The 27,752-nt window shown below is 41.6% G+C and overlaps 1 protein-coding gene across 4 annotated transcripts in view; it reads left to right on the top strand.

Annotated features, from left to right (window-relative positions):
* The window catches only part of DENND2B (DENN domain containing 2B), a 160,397-nt gene that overhangs the window by 26,920 nt on the left and 105,725 nt on the right, over positions 1–27,752 (top strand). For 2 of the 4 annotated variants that reach the window (XM_032188243.1, XM_032188239.1), the window contains exon 1: positions 11,468–11,676. The gene's annotated coding sequence lies outside the window, so the exon portion shown is untranslated. Of the gene's footprint in view, positions 1–8,515; positions 8,555–10,869; positions 10,962–11,467; positions 11,677–27,752 lie in introns of those variants that run through there. The other 2 variants (XM_032188241.1, XM_032188240.1) reach the window with 2 other exon arrangements.

The raw sequence follows: 27,752 nt of genomic DNA, 5'->3' as shown, positions 1-27,752 counted from the left end.
GTAGAATTTTCCTACCTTCTAGGCATTCTGAATGTTCAGCCCATGTACACCTCAGAAAATAGCTCCTATTTAATAATATCTTTATACACTACTGTTAAGAGATGGCTATCTCAGACAGCAAAGCTGTGGATGTGCCCAAGGGTGAAAAATGAACAAAAAGTAAGAACTGGGGAGGGGAGAAGGAAAGTGTGTTGTCTGTGCAGGTTTTTTTCAATGGAGAATGTGTGTGAAGGGTAGGGGTGGAGATGTTCTGCAGAGCACTTTGAGATAACAAACAGCTTGCTTCAGCTTAACAGAGTGGGTTGAAATTGACCCCTTTCACTGGGTTTTAAGGTGAAACTTCAGGGCTAGAGGTGTTTTCCCTCCAGCTCCTGAGCTTAGTGTGAAGAAGAGTTAGTTGGTTGATACCACTGTCCTCTCCTTGCAGTTTGACAGATGCCCTGTAACAGTGTGTGTGTGTGTGTCGCTGTGCTCTGTGAAACTACTCTACAAACCCTGTCTCAAGCCAGGCATTTTCTTGAAGGCATGACTGCTTTCTCTGTGGAAACTACTTGTTTTCTTTTCTTTCCTCATTAGAAACTACTTTTCACTCCAAAGACCCTCCTGATTTTGAAGAACGAGGCAGAACAGAGATGCCAGTAAAGGAGACCCATCCACTGTTGCAGCAGGTTTCAGACCCCCTCCTGCAGCCCATCCCTTGGTAGATTTTACTTCCTGTCACAAATAAGGTCTTAAAAGCTTTCGAGTGGCTCATCCAATAGAAAAGCCTCTACTCTGTATTAATGGTTAATAGGTCTTTCTACCAGATGTAAAATCCAGTGAAACATATACAGTTTCTTTGGTTTTAACAGGAACAGATGATTTAATAAGCAGCTATAAATCTCTTGGGAATGTACAGACATAGTCAAACAGAACACTTCTGCCAGATTTTTCACTGACTAGACGTACAGCATATGAGTCATAGCAGTCTGCTCCATTCTCCATCTCAAATGCCTGCTGTTGTTGTTTTTGCTTTCAGAGGTGCTGTGCTGCATGTTGGGGGGGGGGGGGGTTATCACCCTCACGTGTTAATGGGCTTGCTCTTTTATCCGGGAGATAGTGTTCAGGCAGCTGACTTTCATTCTCTGGCTGTGCATGACATTTCTTTTCCATTCCCTAGCCCAGCTTGTGATTTTATAGTTGTATAGTGAAAATATTTGAGGATTGTATTAATACAGCCTCCTAAATGGGGTTAGTAGTGGGAAAGTGGTTAAATTAAAAGGGGGTGTAGTCAGCCTCTTTCTTAATACAGCAGTGCTTTCCTTCCAACAATCTTAGGCCACCTTACGAAGTTTAATACGTTTATACTAACAGTATTTCTAATAAACTTCATTAATGACCAGGTCTTCAGAGATGAGAAAACCGAGACAGAAAACAGATTCAGGTACCTGTGGCTCATGCTGAATTGCAGCAGAGAGTTAAATTTCCTAAAGTATTTTAAATACCATTCTAAATGGATGTAAAATGGGATTGTGCTTTAGAAACATCTTCGTTTCCACCTTGTTGGTTTGCTGGCTTTCCAGGAGTGTCATTGGATGTCTAAGAACTGGGAATGCAAGATCCTGCTTTGAACATTTCACAGAATGACAGAATAGAGCCTTCGGGACCTTTTTTTTTTCACAGAGTCACAGAATTGTCTAGGTTGGAGTTTGTTTGCAAGCCATGTTAGCTACACTTGGGAGCCTCTCGAAAGGAGGTGAGGTACTAGAATTGCTGCTATTTGCTCCAGGTCACACCATAGTAAATCAGAGATGAAATTGGTGATAAAACACCAGTCTAGGTAGGATGATTTCAACCACTGTCGAGGTGCTTGTAAGACAGATGCGGTACAGCTTATTCTGAATGCAACTGGATGGAGGGGATATTTAAAATGGCCTACAGTACATTATTATTATTATTTTTATTTTTGCAGTGTAACTAACTAATATTTTAGAGAGTGATCAGAGGTGAAATCTTTGTCTAAGAAAAATGGTGCAAACTTGTGATTTAATTTCATGCATAGGCAGGAGAAAACATGGTCTAAATCTTTCATTCCCTCAGGACTACATTCACTTCTGTTGTGTTCCGGGACCATGTAAATTGTGAGGAAAGTTTCTATTTCAGTGGTAGGGATGACAAAGAAAACTTCTACGTGTTTGGCCTTTTCCAGGCTGAAGGGAGTATCAAAAATGCATAGATGTGGAACAGGTTAAGAAACTGGAAACAGTTTCTTGGAGGTTGATTTATGTACAGAATTGTAAAATGTGAAGAACAATGTATATTGTTTGAAGTTTGTGGTGAGACTGTAGTTTACTGTGTTGCTCCAGTAACGCTTGCTTCTGAGTTGCCAGAGGTTCAGAAAGCCAAAGAGGTATTGCGTTACTAGGTAAAGGACATTGTCCAAAGTCAGTTAACTGGATGGGGTCAAAATCAAGAACAGCATTTGATTATTCTGACTCCTTGTTGGGTCCCTTCTCTGTTTCCTTCACAGCATGGATTTCACCCATATATATGTGCAAAAAGGCCCTTTCAGATCTTTCTGGCAAATGGAGAGCATTGCTTTGTACTTCCAGTAAGCACATGGCTCTCATATTTACTGATGAGACTTTCACACATGAGGAAATTAGAAAACTAAAGTTGTAAGCAGCATGTCTGTTCTTGAATGGGGAATTTTCCCCGAAGCAAGCTATAATGCACTCTCTTAATGGTTTGAATCTTATGGTTCAGATTTTCCATAGGCTGCTTCCAGCATCATGGGCACTAACCTGTGTTTGCAACGAGCATGCACACACCCAGCTGCGAGGGTAAGTTACCTGTCTCAATCTCAGCTGTTAATCGGGCATAGTCAGTGCCTTTAGATGTCTGGCCCTGCATTGAGCTAAGGATGTTGGTGTGGTGGTCAGTGCTCGTGGCGTTACTGGCCAGGGCTGCGCCAGAAATCTAGACTTACAGCAGGGTTTTTGCCAACACTTCTTCACTGGTACCAAGATCTTTTGCAAGCTTTCTGATGCACAGTCTTTGCCCACTGAATGGCCACCGCCCAGCTGGTGTTGTAGGGTTTCAGCAGTCCTCAGCAAGCAGCAGCAGTTCCTGGGAGCTGTCTGTCCCCTTAAAGCAATGTATATAGCAACAGGGAACACCACGTGACTACATGGACCTTATCCAGTGTTTTAAACAAAAAATATCCATAACGGTGTCCTGGCCTGTATAAGCTGTATAGTTTTCCCAGACTTGGAAGAAAAGTACTGGTACTTTCCCAAGTTCCACCCTTTTCAGTTAGATGTTAGAAAAACCAACCCACACACAGCATTGATTCTTGCCTTTCTTTTGTCTCTAAAATGGGAGATACTGTAATTAAAAGAATAAATTATGCTTTTTAGTGGCAAGAGGCAACGTTATCCCTGAAGCATCTGTTTTGATGAGAATAAAGTAAAATTCCTACATATATATATATATATATATATATATATATATATATATATACACATTTTTTTTTCATTAAATAATGACTTCTACTCTTAGTGAGGAAAAGGAGACCAATAGGTGTGTGATTTCCCAGCAGACTGAACCAGGGTTTGAGGAGAGACCTTTCATGTATGTGGGGCTGTCTTCAGCAGCTTTCCCCGCCTCTTTTTGGAAAAATGCACAGAGCCAGAGGGGGAAGAATGACCTTGCTTTTAAGGCATTCATCTGGAGCTCAGGCACTTGGAGCTGAATTCCCAGTGCTGGGACATGCTTCCTCTGTGGTCTGCAGCGTGTTGCTCAGGGATGTCTGTGCTGCACAATGGAGCTTGGCACACAGAGCCCTAGGGCTGACTCCAAGAGCTCTGCACAGCCCCATGGCGCAGGGGGGCACTGTGTGGAGACACGGCTTCTTTCCTGAAAAAATGCAGCTGTGATAGCTCAAGCCCTGTGCAGTTGGGGCTGTGCTGCTTTCAGTTCTGAATTCTGTGGCTAAGGCTCATTTGGCCATCTCCATACTACGCTTCGCTGCTGAACCCAAGAAGCACTAAGGTATTCAGAAATCTCTCTGAAGCTCACCAAATATTTTTGAACTGTCTGCACGGTCTGGTTTTGGATGACTTTTGTTTTGCACAAGCTTGTCCTAGCCACTCCGCTGTCACTGATTTTCATTTCCTCTGCGGCACTGGAAGCTAGCTAGAAGGCAAGCCTCACTTCAGCAGTTCCCATGCCCAAACAAATAGTTTTCTAGGAACAAAAAAAGTTCCAATGTCCCTTGGAGCTGGGCTGGCCCTGACTGCCTTGCGGGGCCTAAACACAACCTCACGGGAGGCAGCAGAGCCTCGCAGGCAGAGCCCAGCTGTGCGCTGTTTGTGAGGGGAGCGATGTGCAGCCTCGTGCACAAATCCGCTTAACGCCTTTGTTCCAGGCAGCCAGACAGCAGTGGCATTTACCCAGACCTGTAAGGCACACAGAGGGCCACGAATGAAAGAATGAAAGGAGCTGTGTATATTCTAAGTAATATTTTGTTTATATACTCTATCCAAAATAGAGAAGAAAATAACTTTATTGTCTGTGGCTTGAAAAATCTGCCTGCTGTTATGAGCATGGAAGACAAACTCATTATATGCCTAAGAAAACAGATGCTGTTGCTGGCTTTGGTTTCTGTGGGGTGTAGGTGATCTGGGGGAGCACTGGACTGGTGTCCCAGTACCCTTCCTCCCCAGAGATGCTAAGCAGGGCTCACAGACACCCCCAGCACGTTACCAGCACTTCACAACATCTCCAGGCCAACTTGAAGGTTCCAGTTATGACTGAAATAAAGGAAGCCAATTGCAGAAGTTATCCCACAGAGAAGTCATTCCTTTGTGTCCAAATGAACGCCAGGCTGACATTTTCTTTTTCGAGTCTCTTGGCTAATAGGATTTGGAAGATAAGATCTGTCCAGTCAGAGGGGGTTGCATAAACTTCCTGTGAAGTTTTATAGCTGGCGATCAAAAGGAATCACAAAACACGTTGCCGTTTTTTATCTATTTATTTCTTTATTTAGAAGCTCAAAGAGAGCACAGAGCTATCGGTTGTGTTTTTTCTCATGTAAACAAGGTGGTATCATACTGGATGCTCAGGTTTAGGCCCTCTGATTTCCCATTTTGTGTTTAAATTAAGAGCTCTTTTGTACAGGGTGGGAAAGCATACAAAAATCACCCCAACCAGCATGCATGGTCTGCTTAAGAACCAGCACTGCATTATTGAATGGATGCGTCCTTGTGTTCCTTGCTTTCCTGGCTAAGAGATGCTCTTCCCCTTATAAGTGCAACAGAAATTACTCCCAACAGCATCTTTGTTCTCTGTCCCATGACCTGAGTGAAAGTTGTTTTGTACAGAAAGGGCTACTTGACACCGGTTTGAAAGGTGGAGATTTAGCTTAAAGGGTCTGTCTTTTCCCATCGTTTATGTGCTCTGAGAAGGATTCTGCCTCTTCATGTTAAATCAGAGTTTTGCAGCACTTGTTCAGCTGTACACAAAATGCAGTGCTCCCAGAGTTGGACTCATGAATACTGCTTGCATTGCAATTCCAGGTGTGAGGAGATCTGTTTTTTCACTTGCCCTCCAGTCCCATGTGTAGCATGTTGCATTGCAGGATGTGCGTTGTGATCAAGGACAACAGAAACTTGTCCTTTGGCTGTTATTTAAAAGAAAGAGCAGTGAACAAAGACAAACTGAGATATCTTGCATTCATGTAGGGTTAAACCAGAATTCCTGCGGAATTTCAAGCAACTCATTGACATCTCTGTTGGTATCACTTCCTAGAGGAAGTCTGCTTGTCTCATTTGTCCCTCTTCTTGGGACACAAATCCATGCTTAGTAGGGAAATGTATGCAGTAAAAAGTGGCATAGGAAGGAGCTAACACCTACAAAGAGCAAAGTTGTCTCGTTTTGTCCAGACAGAACAAAGTGTCCCTTCAGGAGCTTCTCCCCTCCACCAGTTGTGGTCCCACTGCTTCCTGCTGTACCTTTTTGGGCACGCCTGGGATGCAACACAGACTCGCACAGGAAGGGTGTTGGCGGGCATGCAGATGGGTTGGAGACAGGAAGAACTAAGGAGTAGAAGGACTTCTTTAACATGAGCTTCCCAGCTTTTGGTTACCCCTATGGCTTGGCCTGGTGCCACCTGAAGCAGCTTGCAGCACTGGGATGTGGATGGCTGGCTGAATTGGCTGCCTGGGCCTGGCGCCAGTTCGTATGGCTGGTTTGGCTTCGCGCTGCTTTCCTAGCAGGGTGAGCTGTAACGTGTGTCTCCTGTCATGAATCAGGTTGTAGGTATGGGTAATTCTCAGGCCAGGCATTTATGTGAGTTGGTTCTGCATTGTTCAGATTTAAAGTTGTTTTATTAAGTAATTATTCAGCTTATTGCTCAGCAGTTTTTCAGCCTCATTAGTATGTATAGCATGGGGAGTGTGTCCCGGTTATATCACCAAATAACATTTTAAAGCTTTAATTGCCAAATAAAATCTATTTCCGTCTGTCTTTTCTAAAATATACAATATTACTAAAGAACCACTTCAGTAAAATATTGTAGCACATGTTTGGCATATTTTTAAGTTCTTTTGAAGTCAATGTTTAAGTGCTTTGCTGAACCGAGGCCTAAAACAATAATAGTCACAATGTAAATCTACTTTATTTCTGAATGAGTGTTCACACAGGAGTTGAAAGTGTGTCAGGTTCTTGTCATGACCTCACAGGTACAGATATCCTCTTAATTTCACTGAATCTCTCAGCAGCTTTGGCAAATTTTTACCTTGCACCCAGTTGAGAGGTCCAAGTCAGACCCAAGTATGGCAGGCTTTCACATGCAAAAAGAGACCAAACTGAGTTGGGATATAGAGCCATGAGGGGGCTGGCAACATCCCAAAGTGTGCTCAGCTATGATTAGTTCTTTCCTATATACAGTGTGTGTGTGTGTGTGTGTATGTGTGTATATATATATATATGCCTGTGTACTTTTTTTCTGGGTTAGTGAAATCAGTACAGTGCTTCAAACATGATCCTTGTTGGGCTGTTAAAGAAGTCATGGAAATTTTTAACTCTGCTTGAAGAGAGAGTGGTGGAAATACTACGAGTAATGATTCTGATACTGAAACTGGGGAAGACAACAAGTTCATAGCTGACTGATCTTAGGCCTGTGCCTGTGCAGTGCCACTGAAACCAGGGGGCTGCATGTGTTGGGTCAACTCCTTTATTGTTTGCTGGGCCGTGACATATTTTTATACTGCTTACTGTGATACCACAATTCCAGCAAAGCATGATCTAGGGAAGTTTGAAGTTAGTGTGTCACTGAAGTCAGGGGAAGCTTTATTCACGCCAACAAAGCAGAGACCCCCAATGGGAGGTCGGATGTGCCATCTTGTGGCATTTGCCTTGTTGCCATGCTGTTGGGTGTAATGTTGAAAGATAAAGGCCAATGCTGCAGACTTAATTCGTAGGAGAACTCACCTTGTGGGCCTGCTCCAAAGAGTACAGCAGCTGCTGCACTGGATGTCATCCTCTTGTCCCATATACATGTAGGAGTCACTGGGTGTCTTATGCCAAAGTATTGAGCACTGTGCCTCTAAATAGAGAGTAAAGAACACAGTTTATCTAGCGTGTGCATGCTGTACGTTATGAGCTGGCTGGGGCCTTTTCCCGTATTTCCATCCCTTTGCAAGTCACTGCCTGGTGATCAGGAAGTGCTGCCTGGTTCTCTGCCTCTCCCAGTGAGGCCAGCAGGAGCTGTGGGCACTTGCCTTTTTATAGCATTGGGTTAAAACCACACTGGGACAGGGTACTCGAGCTTAACTTGTTGCTGCTGTGTTTTAAGGTTATCTCCGTCTGATTTGATATATATTCACTGAGGTCTCTAGAAAGAAGGTGGGATTGTGGTGTAGAGACAATATGAGCAGGAAGACAAATAAAGTGGTCACCTTCTGTGGGAGACGGGGAGAGGCAGCCCCCTGTGAAAGGCAAGAAGCTATCTGAGGAGGGTGGAAAAATCATAAATCATTGTATGCAAGTATTGTTATGTGGAACTTTTAAATTATTTTTATTATTTTTTTATTTTTAAAAAGGTGCAAAGAAATATACACCTACCACAGATTTGTGCTGTTGTTGTGGGCAGCTTAGTCTGTAGCTTATCTATTTTCATCTTTTTAAATCCCGAAGTTGATGCTATGTTCTTACCAAGTGAAAATAATAAAATGTCACGAGTCATTTAGAAGCAAATCTGATGTTTGTTTCCTTTCTTGTTGCTAAAGATGGCTGCGTGATTTGAAAAGCATTCAGTGAAGAAGCTGAGACCATGCAGCTTGTGGAGTAAGCAGCTCATATTTCCGTTCCCCATCCCAAGGGCAGAGACACCAGGTGTGCCCTGGTGAGGGCTCTCACTGTGCTCTCATCCTTTTTGATGCATGTCTGCTCCTGTGCGTGTCACGTGGCTTCTGCATCTCGTGCCTGTGACCACAGAGCATAGGAAGGAGCATGTCCAACCAGTGAGAAAAGGGAAGTGTATTGGAAATAAGAAACTTAATATCAGCCATATGTGAGTAATGGGTTGTTTGTCTACTGCAGGGGATGAAGATGCATATTCTAATGCTTTCTGATCACAGTGTAGCCATGACATTTCTTTCTTTATTTTGCAACTAACCTAGTATTAGCTGTTTGTCTTGTCCTCTGTCTGTAATCCTAAATTCTGTCCTTACCCTAACTTTTGCTCTGGAGCGTAGATGTGTTCACAGAAGAGCCCGGGGGGGGGGGGGGGGGGGGGGGGGGGGGGGGGGCGGGGAAAAGATGGACATGGTTCTTGTTTCACATGGGCCAACCTGAACAGAACATTTTGCTTCTTGGCCAGGAGTTAATCAGGAGTGTATTTGTGAGGCTTGTAACAGAAAGGTGCTTGTCTGGGGTCTCTGGTCATAGTTACCTGCCTGAGACCAAACTGTGGGCCGTAGTTCTACTACTGTACTTTGTACTTGCATAGTTGTGCATGCATGATGTATTTTAACTACTTCATTTGTTTTGTCTGGAGCTGTTGACTGTAACTGAGTGTATGCACTGAATGCAATGAGCGTTTTCAGTTGTTTATAAATGCTAAAGCACATGTTCCCCTGAGATACTTGCCATGGATGCAGATGTGGTCTCCTAATAAAGTGCTACAGAGCCTTGTGATAAACTCTGGAGTAGGAGGACATGATGCAGATGGTTGGTATATGCTCCCACATTACCAGTAATGGGGTCTGTAGGAAATATGAGATTGATGGACAAGACCTGATCACTTCACCTGCCCATTGATCAATTCATAGTGTTGTTCTTAAAATATATATATTGTTTTTATTCCTTTCATGTATTTGAGCACTCCCTTTGCATTGGTGCCGGGTAAAACATTCCTTTCTTGGGAGGAGTTACCTGCCTTCCCCTTTCCTCAGTTACACGGCTGAAACTGTGCCCACTTGCAGCATGCAGTGAGTTTAACCCAGTCACACACCAAAGGGAACTTTTCAAGACAAAAACATGTAATGATTTTTCATGTTTGGTTCCTATGGTTCTGCTGGGCTTTGCTGCTGTGCTGTCAAGGGAACTTAGCATGAACTTGCAAGCTTAGCATTTGCCACACATGTCTAGACAAACTGTTTAATGTGATGTCTTTTGGATTCTTCACAGCTGAAGTAACTGTCCTGATGTTCCTCTACCTGTGAATAGTCTTCATGCAGTTCTTGATTACAGTGTAAAATATGCTTCATGTAGCCTTTGTGTAGTGCTTTTGGTAGGAAGAGAGGTGGTTTAAGTGTACTTAAACCACTGGGAGCTCTGTCATTCATGAAATGTAGGGTTTTCAGAAGTATAGTCGACACTATGCTCCAGTGTAGCTTATATCTTATAATATGTGATGTGTAGAGACAAGTGGTCACATAAGACAGTTCAGCTATCTCAGACTGTCTGTGGTCTTTTTTTTATCCCACCTTTGTTATCAAGCTACAAACACAAACTGAATAGAAATATGATGGAACTTTTTTATGTCCCCTTGTGTGAACCTACCTGTGTTGGTTATGTAATGTTCATACACATTTTTGTATGTTGTAAATAACACGTGTTATTTAACACTTGTAAATAACACATAAGTGGTTGCAAATGCTGGTTTTATTTTAAATATATAATGCAGGGGTGAAATGTCATAGCAGCATGGTTAACAGAGGAAAAATAAATTTCCTACTTCGCACTGCACAGTCAGCTTTATATTTTTATGTCCACTAGAGGGACTCTTGCTTATACTACTCACTGCAGAAAGCAGAGTCACGCAGTCCCTTTAGTATCTTTTCTGCAGCTTTAAAACTCTGAATGACTGACTCCGGTTAAATCCTCTGAAGAGTAAGTCTCCAAGTTGTCTGTCAAAGTGTAAAAATTTTGGGCACAGTGCTGTTCTTCTGAGTCCAAATACTTTCCTGAATTTTCTTAATACTCTTTGAAAAAAAAAAAAAAGAGAGAGAAAAAGTATTTTTTTCTCGCAACTTTTCAGTCCAAGCTTTCCCATATGACATTGCTGGGGATTAATTTAATTTATTTTTTTTGTCCAAGAAAAAATGTTGTGTGTCTTTGTTTGGAATTAGCTTTGGTTTTGCAACCATACTGCCAGTGAATATGGTAAATTAATCTGTTCTTGAACTCTCCAATATTGAAATGGGTTTCTCCTTTAACTGGGAGATACTGAGTTTTGGGTAAGAGGCATGTAAACTTATAGCCAGTGTGAGAAAAATTCCAAATATATCTGCTCTTTCTTGTTTAGCTGGGGGATCACTTTTGTTTGCATTGTCAAAAAGCATTGCATGCTCCTGACCAGAAGATTTTTCTTCTTAATTACAGAAACATGAAAGGATACAGGAAGTCCTGAATGACCACGATGAATAATACCTGTGCTAATTAGGTCACTGGCTGGGTACTGGGAGAAGAACAAGGTAAGCAGTCAGGCCATGCCAGCAGCATTTCATGTAACCTGCATGATTGTGTTTCAACAAAGCCTTACATGCTTTCAGATATCAAATTCATAACAAGTTGTGCAAAGACAAATAGCCTGCAGGCTTGAATGCGATAGATTCACTTCTAGTTCAGAGCTATGACAAGCAAACATCTGTTTTCCTTCCTGGGGGAAAAAAGTATAAGTTTTGTGTTACATTTTGTTTCTCTCTCTCTTTCTTTTTTTTCTTTTTCCTTTTTTTTCTTTTTTTTTTAAATCCCGAATTGTTGTTTTCTTTTTAAAGGCAATATCTTTGATTTCAACAATCGATTCATGAGCAAAGCTCAGCTTCCTGGGCTGACTCAAGGGAGGGCTTGGAGGAGGGGTGGAATGCTTCAAAAACGTAGCTGATGAAAAGGCATGCTGTTTGGTGGATGCCTCCCAGAATTGTTTAAATGTGTGTGCGCGCGCGTGCGTGTGTATGAAAAAAGAGAGAGAGATCTCCATGACAACTGGCCCGGCCAGTCTGTGTTCTCTGCAATCATTTTAGCTGGAATCAGTGCTGCGAAAGGTCATATGAAGGAGTTGTGGGAAGCACAGCAGGTATTAGACGCTAAACGACTGGTTTTCTGGTAGCCTCAGATAATAAGACAGAGTTTTGTCTGGGAAATACAAATCTGAGAATGGAGTGGAGAGGGAAATGCTCCAAATTTCAGGTAACAAAAACTGCTTTTAAAATGTTATTTCCTCCCATTTTAGAGTGCTTTATTTTTTTTTAAATCCTCTCTGTGGTGTTTACTCCCAGCCCGAGTGTCTGTGCTAGCTTGGATTCCCTAGCTCTGGGGAATGATGTCATGCAGCAACAGTTGGATTCTATTAGCCAGTGAAAGAGGAAACATCCTGCATTTTTTTTTTTTGGGAAAAAAAAAAAAAAGATGCTTTGGCTCTTTGTTGAATCTTGTGCAAAGGCTGCAAGAAGTGTTCAAAAAAAAAAAGTTTCTAACAATTTAATTCCCTGAAAATGTCATTAGGACCTAGAAAACACCAAAACCACTGCAAAAATTACCGCTCTATGCAAGAAAATAATCATGGAAGTGTTATGGAATTCAGGAAACTTTTTTTTTTTTTTTTCCCCCGGATGTTTCTATATGCATCTTTAATGAGAAAATTAATTGCATTTTAATTGAGCAGAGGATTTGGAACCTCTACACGCTTGGGATCCTTTAGCAATTGTTTGGAGGATGTGCTGCTAAAGAGTTTCTTCTGGGTTGGGCTCTGTCTCAATCTGCTGCTTATGAATAGATGATGCTGGCAGCATTGTTCTTAATACGGCTTTCAGTCCTGGAGTGTTTTTTTCATAGTTTTAAGCTAGCCTTTTTGGGAGGGATTGGGAGGGAAATACAGCAAAAAAACCTTAATTAAAATCCAGCAATTGAAAGAGGCTTTTTTCTCCCTTTTAATCAGAGTTGTTTGTTAAATGCTGTAGTCCACAGTCAATATTAGGGTGGCATTCATAGCATTTTAATAACTAATGTACAATTACTGTGTCTTATGAAGAGACTTAGAAAATTGATACAGTTCTACTTTGTTGAACATCATAAAAAATACACTGTACTGATAATCGTGATGAGAAGTTTAGGTCACTCCTGCATTGTTTAAAACTCTCCTGCAGCAGATGCTTGTTTCTACTTTTATGTTGCTTTGCTCCCTTCTGTGCATTTCAGATGTGATCCAAAGTGTGCTGGAGTCCATGGGAGTTTTCCCATCAACTTCAAAGGGCCTGCTTGAGAACTTCTCAGCCTCTGTTTTAGTCTTTTGACTGCAGGACCAGGCCACAGGCTCTCACTTTCCTTTCTTGAACTTTCCAAACAGAGGGTCTTTTGTATTCCAACAAACAATACCAGACACTGCTGACTGGCTTCCGTGTGGCTGCTAGCACACACTGGAGATGATGATAATGCTTATTTCTGCTTTCTGCTACCATCATTCTAGGTAGGGAAAAGTGCAGTGAAAGGAAATCAAATCCACCTGTCCACCTCTACACCCCACACAAGACTATTATTTCTACGTGTGTGTGTGTGAGTGCAAATTGTTCCTCGATTAAAGGGCAGAATCAGATGTGCTTCAAGGAAGAATTCCAGGAAGACTTTCATGGGAAAACACTGTTATCACTGCGATCCCTCAGTAGAGTACTCATGAGGCTGCCACGGGGAAGGCAGTCTTTCTGCAGCACACATACAGAACTGACAAGCTGTCTTCTGTGAAACCATCACTAATCAGCACAGTCTAACACTTTGTCCCCCTTTTCAACCAGATTTGGCCAGCATGACTCTGTAAATAAAATCCTGCTGTGAGTGAATATTAATGAACAGTCTGGTTCAAAAATTAGTAACTTTTCCTCTGTTTGATTGTTGGGAGGACTTTAATTAAGAATCCTTGTGCCATTCTTTAGCAGAAATTAATTATCTGGGGAGCTGATGTATTAGATCAAACAATCTTCCTCCTTAAGAAGTAATTCCATGATGATTACTTAAGTTTAAGGCTCATTTGTAGAAAAAATGCTATTCATCCCTGAAATTTCCAAGACAGAAATCATGATGATGATGTTCAAAATCTGAACCACTGCTTGCAAGTGCTTACGTTTTGCAGACAGTCAGTTTGATACCTGAGAGGTCTCTGCCAGGTGTTGCAAAGTGGGCATCCCGAAGGCAATAGTTGCTTTTTGAAGTCTACCTTTTCTGTGGTGCAATGCAGCAGGGAGTTGGGTGAGTTCTGTTGCAGTGTTTCTGGCCAAGTGGCATTTCACATTGTGGCTGTCTTGTAGTATTTACCTACTACTTTGTCAAATGATACAAGACATCATTTCCCTAGTACTTAAATATAATTTTCAAGTGTCCTAGCATTCTGAATAGCTCCAAATGAAATTTGCATATGTAATATACAACATAGATCTTACCAGTAGGAAATTAAAAAAGTTAATCACTCATAATATATTTATAACTGCACTCATAACAAGATACCTGCTAGCTGACCTACTAAGGCTGGTCTTAAATGTAGCCAGCTGCACACAGGCATTGGCACACTATATTTTTTTTCCATTCATTCAGGGAGTAAACAATTCAAGAAGGCTGCTGCTGTACCCAGTAACTTGTGTGGAGTTGTCACAGCAGTTTGTGTAGGAGTAGTGGCTCTGAGCAACACAGATCCTGTGGGCACGTACTCCTACATCTGTGCATCTTGAGGAGAACCTTGTTGGTCCCATGCACTTTTCTCTGTGGGCTCTGTGCCCACATTCTGTCCATGGATAGTGAGTGTCTCAGAGTTTTCCAGAGAGCTGGATGTGTTCTTTGATAGGATTAGCTGTGTTGCCTTATTGCAGTTACAGGGAAAGTGAAAGGATGTGGCAGAAATGTCTTTTTTTTTTTTTTTTTTTTTTTTTTTTTTTGCCTCTCCTTGATTATCTAACAAGTAATTTTTATATTGAGTTTTAATTGCTTGTTTTATCTTCCATAAGATCATCTTTTGTGTAACTGCTCATGCTCCATCTACCCCACAGGCTGACGTGTATGTTTCCCTGCTGTCAGTTGCAGTGAGTTCCAGGTTAATTGCTGTGTGGATGGTTGTCTTTATTAGCTGGAAACAGTCTGATTTGTGAATGAAGTTATCTAGAAGTCTAGGACTGACTTTGTCATACTTTACTGACTTTGTCATTCAGTGCGTGTTTCTGTTCTTACTCCATTCTCTAACTAACTAAAGTCTTCATTTTCTCTTCTGAAAGTCTAAGACGCTATAAAAACAATATAGTTGTCTCTGTTTCTACAGTTTGAAGGCTGGGTGATCGTCAGAGAACCCATCACAGATGTGGTCAGGTGTACCATTAAATTCTTGAACATGAGATCAGTGTTTTCCTTATGTAACCTTATGCTTACCATAGATATAATTTGTGGATTGAAAACAACAGGGCTGCATATTTGGAAGAGCTGCTCAGGAGGATGCTCAAATCTTTCCTTCATTTTCTGTAAGTTAATTTCAGTTCCACCAGTGTGAACAACCAGTTGCACTGTTCTTTCTTCTTGTCTGTTGTCTTCTGGCCATGGTGACTGAGCGACTTCTGAAGGTGTAACGCGTGAAGTGCAAAATGATTTGATCTGGGCAGCACACACTGGATATGAGCGTGGCTACCTTTAATTGCAGGAAGAACCTTGAACTGATTGCACTGTCATTCTGCTCTGCAGTGCAGGGGCTCATTAGTGCTAATCAGTGATCTCTGTTCTGCCTTTGCATCTTTGACCTAGTTGCTTTTCTGAACTTAACGCAGTTGCTAGCGTGACACAAAGCAGACTCTTGGCACAGCCCTGATCACAGAGCAGGGAGAGATCTGGCAACTTTCACACAAATCCATTATAATTAAGGCTTCCGGTCTGGGGTTTAAACTTCTTTCTCTTAAAAGCCTAAGAAGCATTTTTTTCTTCTTTTTTTTTTTTTTCCTTTCTCTTTCTTTTTAATTTTTCAGGCTGAAAACGAACCTTCTGTTGGTAGAGCAAAGTCCCCTGATAGCACTAGCTGCTGGCAGACCTGGGAGAGGCAGGTGCTTTTCCTGTTCCTTCAGCAGGCTTTGCAAATGTGCTCCTATCCTGAGCACGTTGGGAGCAGAACCTCCCAGGTTTTCCTCAGTTTCACGTGACAACAACAGAGGCTACTAAGCAGCTAGTAGAGTATTGCACAGCTGGCTTTCCTCCAGTGCCAGATCTTATTCTGAGTTCCAGCCCCATAGCATGAATTCTCTCAGCCTACTTGGAGCCAAACTGCCGTATGCAAGGGGTGTTCAAAGGAGTCCCATTTCCCCATCCAGTCAGAGGCAGAGTTCCCAGCTTGAACAGGTTTTTTTTTGGTTTTGTTTTTGTTGTGTTCCCCCCTGCACCTCCCAGTGTAGTTTGATGACAAGAAGATGAATCAGAGGCTAAAACTTCTGCCAATGGCAAAAGTGCAATTTGGCACCCTTTATGCAGCTGGCATCCAAAGGATATAAGCCATCAAATTATCCTGTGCTCCTGGTCCAGCTGAGCCTGCTAGTTTATGGCCAGAACATCCCTCCCCTGCCTTGAAGCATGCTTGAAAGAGGAAAGGCATCACTATGCGTTTACCACAGTAGGGACAGGCTGGGGACAGGTCGACAATTTTGATGGTACAAAATGTGCTCCATACAATACGCTTTTGTACCTCCTTGGTAGAAAGCAAAATGCAAGTTGAGAGCTGCAACAGCATGGAAGCATTTGCAGCTGCACAATTTGTGTTCCCACGTTTCAGTCTCACACAGGCCCAGCCCATGCAGATCTGCAGTTATTAGTTTTAGAAGGAGAATAGCTGACAGCTGATTAATTTGAATGGAGTATTCCAGAGAGCTGTTTTATGGCTGAGTTGTCAAGAGTGGCAAGCCAAGAAAGTATTGATTAAAGTTAAAAAGAAAATCTCTGATGTAGAACACAATCTTGTTTATCCAAAAGATTTGCAGGGGACTAAAGCATCTTCATACTGCTCTGCTGTCAACATGTTCAAACTTGTGCTGGGGTAGGTGAGAAGCTGCACAGCTCAGCCTCTTGCACTTTTCACTCAGCGTTTCCTGAGAAAGCTCCCCTGGGGTGTCCTGGGATGTTCTTCCTACTAGGAAGAGGACACATTAAAATACAGTCTTCACAAAGTTGCCTGAAAATAATTTCAGGTGACTCATTCTGGTACTGGCTTTAGAAAAAAGTCAAGTTGGTTTCAGAACGAAGAGTGCAAAAACATTTTTGGTACTGGATATGCTCTGTGGAATCAGCTCTCTGGATTAGAGCTGCTTTGTTCAGCATCACATTGTTTTTCACCATTGCACTGACCCTGCTAGCTCACACTTTGGGCAGCAGATTGACTTTTGGGAACATATGAAGACCAAAGGGCAAACGATATTTTTGCAGCGCTCTTTTATTAGTAACAGCACATTGCAGTAGGGTTGCAAGTTGAGTGGTATCACCCTCTGGACATGCACAAAGAGCTGTCTGTCCACTTCTCTCCTTTCCTGTGGAAAGCACTGCCCTTGTCAAGTTGCCTGTAAGCAAGACGCTGCTCCCCAGCATGGGCAGCTGAAGCACAGCTCCTGCTGGAGGCTCTTTCCCTCGCCTGAGTCTTCAGCAGGGAAGGAGAGCCAGTCCTGATCGTGGTTCTGCACAAGATGATCTGCATGGGTGTTCCCTCTCCAACTGCAGTGAGCCTCTGCCATGACACTGTAATGTACCTGCTCTCCTGGGACTGTTTGCTCTACCTCTGCTTGGGACTCTGTGGCACAAAGTTAGAAAAGGTGAGAGTGAAGAATGGCATGGGGTGAGAAGTGGGCTCTGTGGGCTAGGCAGAGGCTGCTGTTGGGATATGGAGGAGGTGATCCTGGAACGGACACGCAGCTGAGGTCCTAACAGACCCTTTCTGTCACCATGTGCTGCCTCTGCCCTCCTGGCTGCTTTGTCCATTGGGACTGTGGAGATGGGTGAAGGATAGCGCTGAGAGTGGGGCTTTCTCCCTTTCTGTCCAGCAGGTTCCCTTTATAGCTGAATTCTCCCTGTAAAAGAGATCTGTTGCATGCAAAGGCTGGATGTCAGCAGAGATTGAACCTTAATGCAGTTAGAAATGCTTGCTGCCAGTCTGCACGCTTGGCACTGTGTGTGCAGTGACGGAGCTGCTATACCAGCTGCTTGTGCACATATCCCCTCAGCAGGTTATCATCTCTTCTGTGCCAGACCCAGTGGGTAGAATAATATACTGTCAAATCTGGCATTTGCATTAAGATCTGCTTTCCTCTGCTATGGAGACATTATCCAGTGCTCTGCCGAGACGCATCAAGAGCTAAGGTCCCTGCTGTGTTTTATTTACTGTTGGCTGACGTGCATGGACAGTAGAAAACAAATGTAAACACAAATTGGTGCTGTGTACTACAAAAGCACAGCACGCTTCCTGGGGATTTATGACCATCTGGGAAGAAGGGAGGAACCGGGGGCAGCCCGAGGTCAGCAGCTGCAGCACCTTGTTGGCAGATCCCAGCACGGTTTCTGTGCCACTGATCACTCCGGTGAGATGGGTGTAGAGATCTGCTCTAAAAGTAAGGCCATATCTTCAGGTAGAGGAAGATGAAGCCAGTGGAGTTGTGCTGAAGGTTTCCGTAATTTTTCCAGAAAATCCACTCAGCTCGTGTTCTGGATGTGGCAGGCTGATTGCAAAGTGCCCGCTTGTGTGGAGATTTCAGCTGTTGGCTAACGGCAGCTCTGGCCAGTCTGTGTGATATCCTTCAATCCTGAACAACACACAGATGCCTCTTTTTTCATCTGATTAACATTTTCATGTGCAAAAAAAGGCTGCATTAGCTGAAGTTCCCTTGTGCATCTGCTCTATTAGTTGCATAATATCATTTTGGCAACAGTGCCGCTGGTGAGGTAAATGACCCTTGCCTACAGCAGCAATGCACATGAGGTTAGTAGCTTCTGAAACCTGGCATCAAGTCACCTTTGGGGACATGGTGACGAGACAGGCTTCAGAGTGAGTCACCACTTGTTCTGGGAAAGACGAACCCTTGCTGCCTGTGTTGGTGGCAAATGAGATGCTGGGTCATGGAAACATTATAATGTGTTTTTTTTGTTTTAAGCACAAAGTACAAACCTGTTGTGGTATTCCCAAAACAAACCAGTCCAGGACCTTCACAGCATCTGGGTGAAACAGAGAGCCTGCTAGGCTGTTTCACTACTGCCCACCACTGAACAGGAGCAGCAAATCCATCAGCTTGGACAGATTGCCCTTGTGACAGTGATTCATTAGCAGTTGTCACATCAGTTTTGTCTCCATGGCAGCCTCAGGTCTGACAAATGTGACAAAGCTGTGTTTTATCAGCAAATTCCCTAGCAAATCCCTTACTGGCCCTAGTCAGGAAAGCATATGGATAAGAGAAAATTATTCTTCCTGCTCTTCGTTACTGACTGTTTCTGTTCTTTGTATGTGAACCAGCCAGCTAGGACTAGTTGCATTCCTCTGTAATTTGCAGTACCTCCTGTATGTGGCTGAGCTAGTGATGAATTGATACCTTTCGTCATTTGTTGAGAAGTTTTATTCATTGTTTCAACAACCATGGAAACACCAAAGGTCAGACTGAGCTTTTGGGGAAACTGAGTGGAAGCACTGGTTTCTGACAACTACAGGGCAGGCTGGGGCACCTTTGGGTCAAACTGGCTGGTTTGCAGTGGACATTCAGATAGGTACGTTGGCTTCTCTGGGAGAAATACTGGCTGGGGTTCATCTGTGGAGTAAGCAGTTGGGCTTGCTCTGTTGCAGGCTGTTTGTTTGGTTTTGGTTGTCTGAGAGCGAGTGTAGGAGCATTTCGTTTATATTTATCTCGTAATCTTGTTATCTCCCTTTGAAATTCCTCACTGAACACTATAAGATGAAGCAATATGCAACTTTTTTTTTAATCTGTAGGTCATCTATTAATATGTCAAATCGCATACAGATACGAAATGAGGCAAAAAGAGTAAAATGATGGACATTCAGAAATCTCTTTTTATCACCAAGCTTTCAATTTTGAAATCTAGAATGATCTGCAATATAAGTATTTGATCTTTTTTTTCTTTTTTTTTTTCTTTTTTTTTTTCTGAGAAGGTAAAAGGAAGGAGGAAGATATTAGTTGAATAAACTGGATAATATGATTAAAAAAAAAAAAAAAAAAAAGAAAAGAGAGCTTTGGAAAGTATAATATAATTGCCCTTTCCTGAATTGAATCAGATCTGTTCATAAGCATTCAGTCCATCTATACAGGGAATTGCAAACAGGATACAGCTTTGCTAATACTGGCAGGTAATGGATTTTTTTTTTTTCCTTAAGCAATAGACCGCTTGGGCTTTGTATCAGAAGGTCGGGAGGCTGTATCCTGATCCTACACACTGGTCATGTGCAGTCTAGCTGATATCTGTGTGTATGGTATATACATGTGAATTACTGCTCACCTCAGCTAGCTGTATAAACAGACTTCAAGCACTGAAAATGTCACCAGCAATATTTTGTCTCCAAACCAGTTTTTGTTCAGGAAATCCTAAATTTGCCCAGCGGAGATCTCCAAGAGAGTGGAGGCTAGCCTGCTTAGATCAAGACTACATTCTGGGACTGGCCATCTCATTCGACCACATCCAGCCTGTGCACAGGCAGTGGCGCTGAGTAACTCCCGGGCTGGTGTTTTCCAGTGTTATCTCAGAAATAGGAAATGGGTCAGCTGCTCACAACTGCAGTGTTCACAGTGACACAGTTGTCATTCCAAACTTGGAGGTGATGACTTTGAATGAACCACATATAGATGAATGTATATACTTATAAAAGAAATTAAGATATACCTCAGAAAAATGATCTCTGCCTTGTGCTAATGGCAACTGACTGCTCCCCTGATCTCTGTGGGGGCAATTGCAGAGGGAGGGAACAAACCATCTTTCTGAACGACCAGGTCAGCAGAAGACAGAAGACCACCTTGTGCCTCAGCATAGCTGGGTCTTGTGCTGCAAGGAATAACTTTTGGTTTACATTTTTTAAGCAAATTCAATCAGACTCTCTATTTTGAGAGTGAGAAGACTTACTAAGAAGGGGAAGGTAATGCTTAACTAATGAAGTATTTCTTTACAAGATTTGACATTCTGTTATGTCTCTGACAATGAAAGTACGATGGTCATCATTTGAGGACAGCTAGTCAAAAGGGATTGATAAAAATGTCGTGTTGTATGAACTTTGTGAGTTAGCCTGACTGACACCAGCATGATTGTTTCCAGAACTTCACTCAGACTTGTGGGGAGCTAATCACCAGTGTAAGGACAGACCCAGGCATAAGAAGTCAGTCTGGCATTGTCTTTGCCTTTTACTGTGTGGGGCAAAGCCAAATTTAAGTGAAGCAAGCCTGGCAAGAGGAACGCTTGTTATGAGGTCAAGGGCAGCTGGTGGCAATGGTATACAGCATTACCAATTTTATTGCATATTCCTTTTCAAAGCTGCAGCAAAATTAAGCTTTAGTTGATTCATGAAGTTAACTGCAAAATTTCCTCCTCTCCCAGCAGCAGTCACAGCAAGCTACCTCTTTCATTGCACCTTTCTGGAATGCAGTGGGCATGCAAGAAATTGTGAAAGCATCATAGTGAACTCAGGTTGCTAGGATGTTTGAAGAGAAACTACTCAAGTGAAACTAACTTTTTGGTGTATGTGTGTGTTTTTCTCTCCTCCTGTACAGTGTTCAGAATGGTAAGACCTACTCTGTGGCTAAGTTTCCTAGGTAGCAAGTATAATAATAACTGGATTAATAAAAATTAGGCCTGACAGCATCGCTGTTGAATTAACTGCCCTACTGCCTTACTTTTACCTCTAACTCTCCAAAAGACAGACAGACGCACACACACAAACTGGTTTTGAAGAGCCTTTAATTATCTTCTGATTAAGAATTATCTTCTGGTAGGAAGAATAAATCAGTCAGTGTGTACGTCCATTTGCTCATTTCTTTCCTGTCACAAATCTGTGGTTAAAAATACAGTACTCACAAAATCTCTTCATCCAGTATCTTAATGGGAAGTTTGTATTTCTATTCTGTTTCTGTACCCAGCACATTCCTGCAGGCAGTTCAGAAGGGGAAGTGGAAAACTGGCTTTTTAGAACTGTGCAAAAGTGCTTAGTTTCTTAGCTATTTGCATCCAAGTTCGGGATTTTTACTCTGACTTTAAAATCTTTTCCAAGAAAACTGAATTTGAAGCCCAGACAATATTCCCATATAACTGACTGAGTCATCTTCCTTGGGAATTGAGGGATCACTGTTGCCTAATAACTAAGATGACCAGATAGTTAGGAATTTGTTGTAAGCTTATATTATACCACTTATTATTCTTTCTTATTATTGTAAAGTCATATATGGAGAAAAGCTGTTGTTATTCTGAGACCGGTTTTCTTTGTATTGATGTAGTGGCAACCAAAACAAAAAATGGTTGCACTCATGAGGAGTAAGATGGAGAATTTAGACTGTTGTAATGCTAGTTCTGGTAGTCCCTGTAATAACATACTCTGCAGTAGCTGGAGAACACGCACCCAGTTTGGATGCAAAATTACTCCTCAAATTCAGAAGTACTTTCTAGAGAGAGACAGGATCAATTTTCTGAAGTATTTGAGTGCTCCATTGGACTAAGACATTTTAAAATTGTAAGAAACAGTTTGAAGCTTTATTGAAATAAAAATGAATTTGACTTGTAGGTAGATGTGGTAATTCTGCTAAAAATTCATTACAGTTAAGAGACTTCCAGCTATCTATTGTGGTCCAAGGACAATGCTCTCAAAAGCCCCAACGCCCTACTGACTTCCAGAAATGTTGAAGTGCTCTGGAGGTAGAACTCAAATTCTGTAAGCACCTTTGCAAGCTGTTCCTGTACCTTTGCTCTGTGTTCTAGTGTGTGCTGAAATGATGTATCTTTGAACTGATATGAAGTCACATTGGCCAAACTGTATTTACTTTTTTTCAGATAGAAAAAGCATGCTTTTTAGGTCAACAATTATGTAGCATCATCACTGTAGCAAGAAATGTAAACAGTTTTCATTTTAGATGAAAAGAGAAATTGAAACCAAGTTGTCCTGAGCTGTGCAAAAGCCGCTTCAGCAAGGGCAAAGAGGATCCAACTGGGGGTCTGGGGTCTTTGGGCAGCATACCTTTTGCAGTTGTTAAACTAAAGAGTGGTCAGGAGCAAAGAATAAGAGATGAAAAAAGTGATGAAAGCAGAAGGGTAAGGGAAGAGAGTCTGCACCATACAAATTAAGAGGGATGTTCAGTAAAAAGACAGTTGAGAGATTTTCGTACCTCTGAGAGCAGTGAGGCCCTGGAACAGGGAAAAGTTTTTCATGGAGAACGAATTTCTTCCTTACGTCTCACCTGCCCTTTTTCAGTTTAAAAGCATTACCTCTCGTCCTGTCAGTACACTCCCTAACAAAGAGTACCTCCCCAGCTTTTCTGCAGGCCCCCTTTAGGTACTGGAAGGCTGCTATAAGGTCTCCCTGGAGCCTTCTTTTCTCCAGGCTGAACAACCCCAACTTTCTCAGCTCTTTTTGTTGTTGTTTCTCCAGCCAATAGATCTGTGATACACGCAAAGCAGCAGATCAGGTCTTAGAAAACTGAGTGTGCGTGTAGATGCCTATACAGACTTTGTTCTTCCTCTCTCACTAGATGAAAAGGTGTGTATCCAGGAGGCTGTGCAGGGTATTGTGTTCAGTTCTGTTCTCTATCTGGAAGCTGTTAGTGAGTGGAAAAGAAATTGCCCTCACTTCCAGTTGTGGGAAAGATGTGAAGACAAATGCTCTGGAGGGAAATTGGTGTGCATGACTTTGACCAGATGAGGGAAGGAAAGGCCTGGCTTTAAAAATAGTTGAATAATTAGATCTCATTTAAGTGATGATTCATAGAACTCGGTTTTGGCTGTGTTTTGATAGAACCTTTGGAAGAAGCAGTATCCAAAAGGTGAAAGAAAACGCACCAAAGTTCTTGTGGCACATTGCTTTCTTACATGGAAGGTTAACCTCTTTCTGATGGAGTTATAGCTGCCACGCTCTTTAGTTAACATAAAAACATTAAAAATACTTGTTACCTTAGTCGCGAGTAAAATCACTCAGAAATGAATTTAGCAAAGATACTCTGCAGCAATTGTTGTCACAGCATGGTTCGCTTTAAATTGTCATCCATCCTGTAAAGCAGTTGCCCAGTGTCAGTCAAATAGAGTTTGAAGACTCAGAGGGATCTAGACTGAGTTACTCTACATGATTAGATGACCAAGTCACTGAAATGTAAGAACATTACTAAGCAAAGGAGATGTAGTGGTGGTTTTACAGTGGTCAAAACACATGTTTTTAAGTCATCAGATGGAAAGCTTTTACCAGTACGTGAATGTTTGGTTTATAGTTAGCAAATAAATCACTTTCACTGTGGAAGAAGACCATACCTGATGGCTGTTGTCATTTCCTTTGATTTCATTTAATGGTTTATGTCAACTCAAGTCCAGTCTATACTTCTCCATACCCTGTGGAAATCTGATTTTGTGGTATGTTTTGGGTATATTCTGAACAAGTTATGGAGTTCTAGTGCAGTAAGTGTTGTGAGTTAGCTGAGAAAACTTAGTATTTAAAAATGGATGTCAAATCACAGGTTGGATTTTCTGGGCTGAAGATTACCAGCTGATTGATTTTAGAGGTATGCGTGTGTTTTTTTTTTTTTATTCTTCTTCCCTCTCCCAATGTGGCAATTGTGTTAGCCTGAGGATTTTAGTGTAGTTATTTAAATTGCATTTAGTTTGTGGTGCTTTGACATCAGATATGTCTTTCATCTTGAAGCATAGAGAGAACATTTTATTAAAATGTTGTTGGATCTCTTGCAATTTTTGGTCTTTTTTTTTTTTTTTTTTTTTTTCCAGAGAAATATTCTAAGACACAGTGTTAGAATATGGAGCCAAATCCTACAAAATGCAGTGAATCTGTAGGTTGAAATGGTCATACAGACCAGTGTGGTTGGATCCCAATTCGTCTTGAACATCAGAGTGTAGCAACTCCCTACAGAGGCTAAGGGAGGTCTCAAGACAGCTCTGAAAACTTAGCTTGTGTATAATAATAATCCAGTATCTTCGTGGCGCATCTCAGCTGCAGAACATGTAATGAATAGAAAGCACTGGTTATTTACTTTGTGTTTTGAAGTTGTCAGGAAGCATTACAGTGATCCTGTGCAGGAGTAATAGTGCTAGTGTGCTGTATAGACAGTCTGGTGGTGAGGTACAAGCAGAGCTGAAGTACAGTAGAGATCCGACTCCCACTTAATGCTGTTAGTAACAGAAGGACCCTTCTGATGCCTTTCCAGCTTCAATGGTTGGAGCTGTGTACACACAGTAGGTTTCCTTTTACTTTAGTCCTGTGGTACATAACTGCACTTGCTTCTTTCTATCTGTGGGCAGTTGGATTCTGCTGCATTTTCTCTTTGTGGATGATCACGGTTGAGAAGTTTGCTAATCTCTATTGGAATTGACAGAGAAAAATATTAGGGATATGGTTTTGAAACTGAAAAGTGCAGCATTATAATAAATTGTGGCTCTCTGGTTGAACACAAGGATGAAATTCATTCCAGACCCTGGAATTCGAATGGGACAGTTTATGAATGGAGCTGCAGCCCCTGGATTGTATTTCAGCATTAGTCTCTAGTTTGGAATTGTGCTACTTCCAACATTGACAAGGATGCATATTTTACAAACTTTCATTCTTCCACTGTTAAGACTGTTCACATGTAAAATCTATTGTTGTCTTTGGAGTATATGCCATAGGGAAAACACTTCAATTTTGTAAATAAACAGGTTAGTAACTGTTGTCTGAAATGTACTTATTGAAAATGGCTCTATATTTAGTTGAAGGGGAACTGGCTAATGCTCAGAGGAATCACATTTCTCTCTGTTCATGTCTTGTTTTATGGTCCCACCTCTGTCACCTGTCAGACAGGGATAGCTGCTAGACAGCCTCCCAGCCGTGTACATTGCTTATTGCCATCACATTAGAAGCTTAGATGAAAGCTGCAATCTCTAGTAGATGTGACTTAGTATTGGTTATCCTCAGATGAACAAGCTAGAAGGCAATAATGTCTTAGTTATTCAATAAGCAAAGTAAAATATGCTTAGATAACAGGTATTAGGAAACTGGGAATCTTGGACTGAAGTTTAAACTTTCTAGCCCCTGCTGTAGAGAAACAGCAGCTGAGAAATAGATGCTTAAAGACGAAGAAGGAGCCAAAACCTCCTGTCAGTTAACATACTGTGGTTTCTCCCCTTGCCTAAAACAGTTTACTTTTAAACCTCTCAGATGGATTATGTTATAATGTTGACAGTAACAAAAAATGATATGAAAAGCACCAAACAGAAAAGAAAAGCTTAGGCAAAAAATTTGAAGTGTGATTTTTTACATCTGTTAAATGGAAACTTTTTTTTTTTTTTTTTAATGTTTCTCACTGCAATATTTAAAGGTGGTGAATTCCTGTAACTGGCTGAGAAAAGGTAAATTCTGTTTTAAGGCTACATTTATGTCTGCCTTTGTTCTTTCTGCTAGATTGTAGTTTCAAAGCATAGAAATATCATTTTTTTTCATTGATCTAATAAAAATATTCTCTAAGTAACTAAGTAAGTGTGGAGTTCAGACTAGAAGCTGAGGCATGGGCTAGATTGTCAAAAGCATCTGTTTGAGTTGCACTTGAGAAAAATGGAAGGACAGGTACAATACAAGCACCTCATTTTGACCAGTTTGCTAACTTGTGAGTATTGGGCAAGCAGAGGTAAATGACACCTTGTAAATTGGGCTCTATTGAAGTATGCTGCCCCATCTCTGTAAAGAATTTCCTGTTTCCCCCTCATTATGGCAGGGCTGATGTTGCTCATCTGCAGCAGAAATCTGGGAGCCAAGTGTTTCATCCTGTCTCACCAACTGAGTTTAAACTATCTATAGTGGAATCAGTTGATTTGGGTTGTATTTAGTCCAGGCAGCTGGAAACTGAAATTTCCTCTCGTGTTTCATTTAGCATAGGTTATGATACTGTTGAGAAGGATTCCTGAGAAAACACTAATATACTGTGGTCCGTGCACCACCTTTGCAGGATAGATAAGATAAAAACAGTGCTAATAATACAGGGCTGCAGGTTTAGCAATGTCTAGTGACTTCATCCCTGAACTGACAAGAGAGACTTCTGGTATTGCTTTGGCTTTATTTACTAATAGGGAGATACAGAAACTTTGGTCAAATAGAATGGTCAAGTAATCTTGTAAAACGTTATTGTGTGTGTGTGTTTTAATAAATGGAAAGATAATTAAAAATGGCTCTGTAACAAGGTCTGTCTTTTCAAAGAGCAAATTGTGATAGAGGTGTACCAACTAGTTCGTAGCATGAGCTTGGCTGAGGTGGACAGGCACCTAAATACGGAGTAGGTCTGGAGTTCCCTGAAGTTAGGGACAGTAGAACTGACAGGAACTGGCTCTCAGGAAGGGACTCCTTTGAAAACAAAGCAAATTGAAGGCTGAGAGGAGCTTTCTTCTCTCTCTATAAATGAACTGAGGAATAGATGATTACGACTTTTTTTTTCCTGGTTTTAGTTCAGGTTCTCTTACTAGCTAGCCTTCACTGGTAAGGAGGTGTGCAAACAGCAAAGTTGGAAAGGATGTTGCAAGTTTTTTGTTTGTTTGTTTTTAATAAAGCTTTAATGAAGCTTTGAAAATTGTTACACAATTCAGATAAATTACCAGAAACATGCTTGTGAACTGTTCTCAAGAATGTTCTTTTAAAACAGGCGGTAGGAATCTGGGTCAAATACATTTGTTAAGTGGTGTTTTAAAATACTTTTATTTCCAGAGCATTAGTTTAAATGGTTATTTGTCCATACATTTCTATTTTTGGTTTCTTAATGCAAGTACCAATGTAAATATTTCTTTCTTATCCTGTTCTGTCTGTAAACTTTTGACTTGGATACCTATTTTCCAAACAGATTTTTTTAATCATAGGATAACCTTTGCTGAAACTTGTACTTGAGGGTCTGTTTGCTTTCTGAGGTGTGGGTTTTTTGTTGCTGTTTATAGTGTACAAAGAGAACTTGAGTTTTACCTCCTCTCCTCAACCGTAACAAACCCCAAACCCCACGTTTTGCATGTGCTCTGGGGGATTACTGGGGACTCTGGTGAGAAGAACAATGTGAAACAACTGAGACTAGCAGTGC

This window comes from Aythya fuligula, chromosome 5 (assembly GCF_009819795.1).
Source record: "Aythya fuligula isolate bAytFul2 chromosome 5, bAytFul2.pri, whole genome shotgun sequence".
Lineage (NCBI taxonomy): Eukaryota > Metazoa > Chordata > Aves > Anseriformes > Anatidae > Aythya > Aythya fuligula.
Note: the sequence above shows the minus strand (reverse complement) of the source record. Positions and strands in the feature narration are given on the sequence as shown.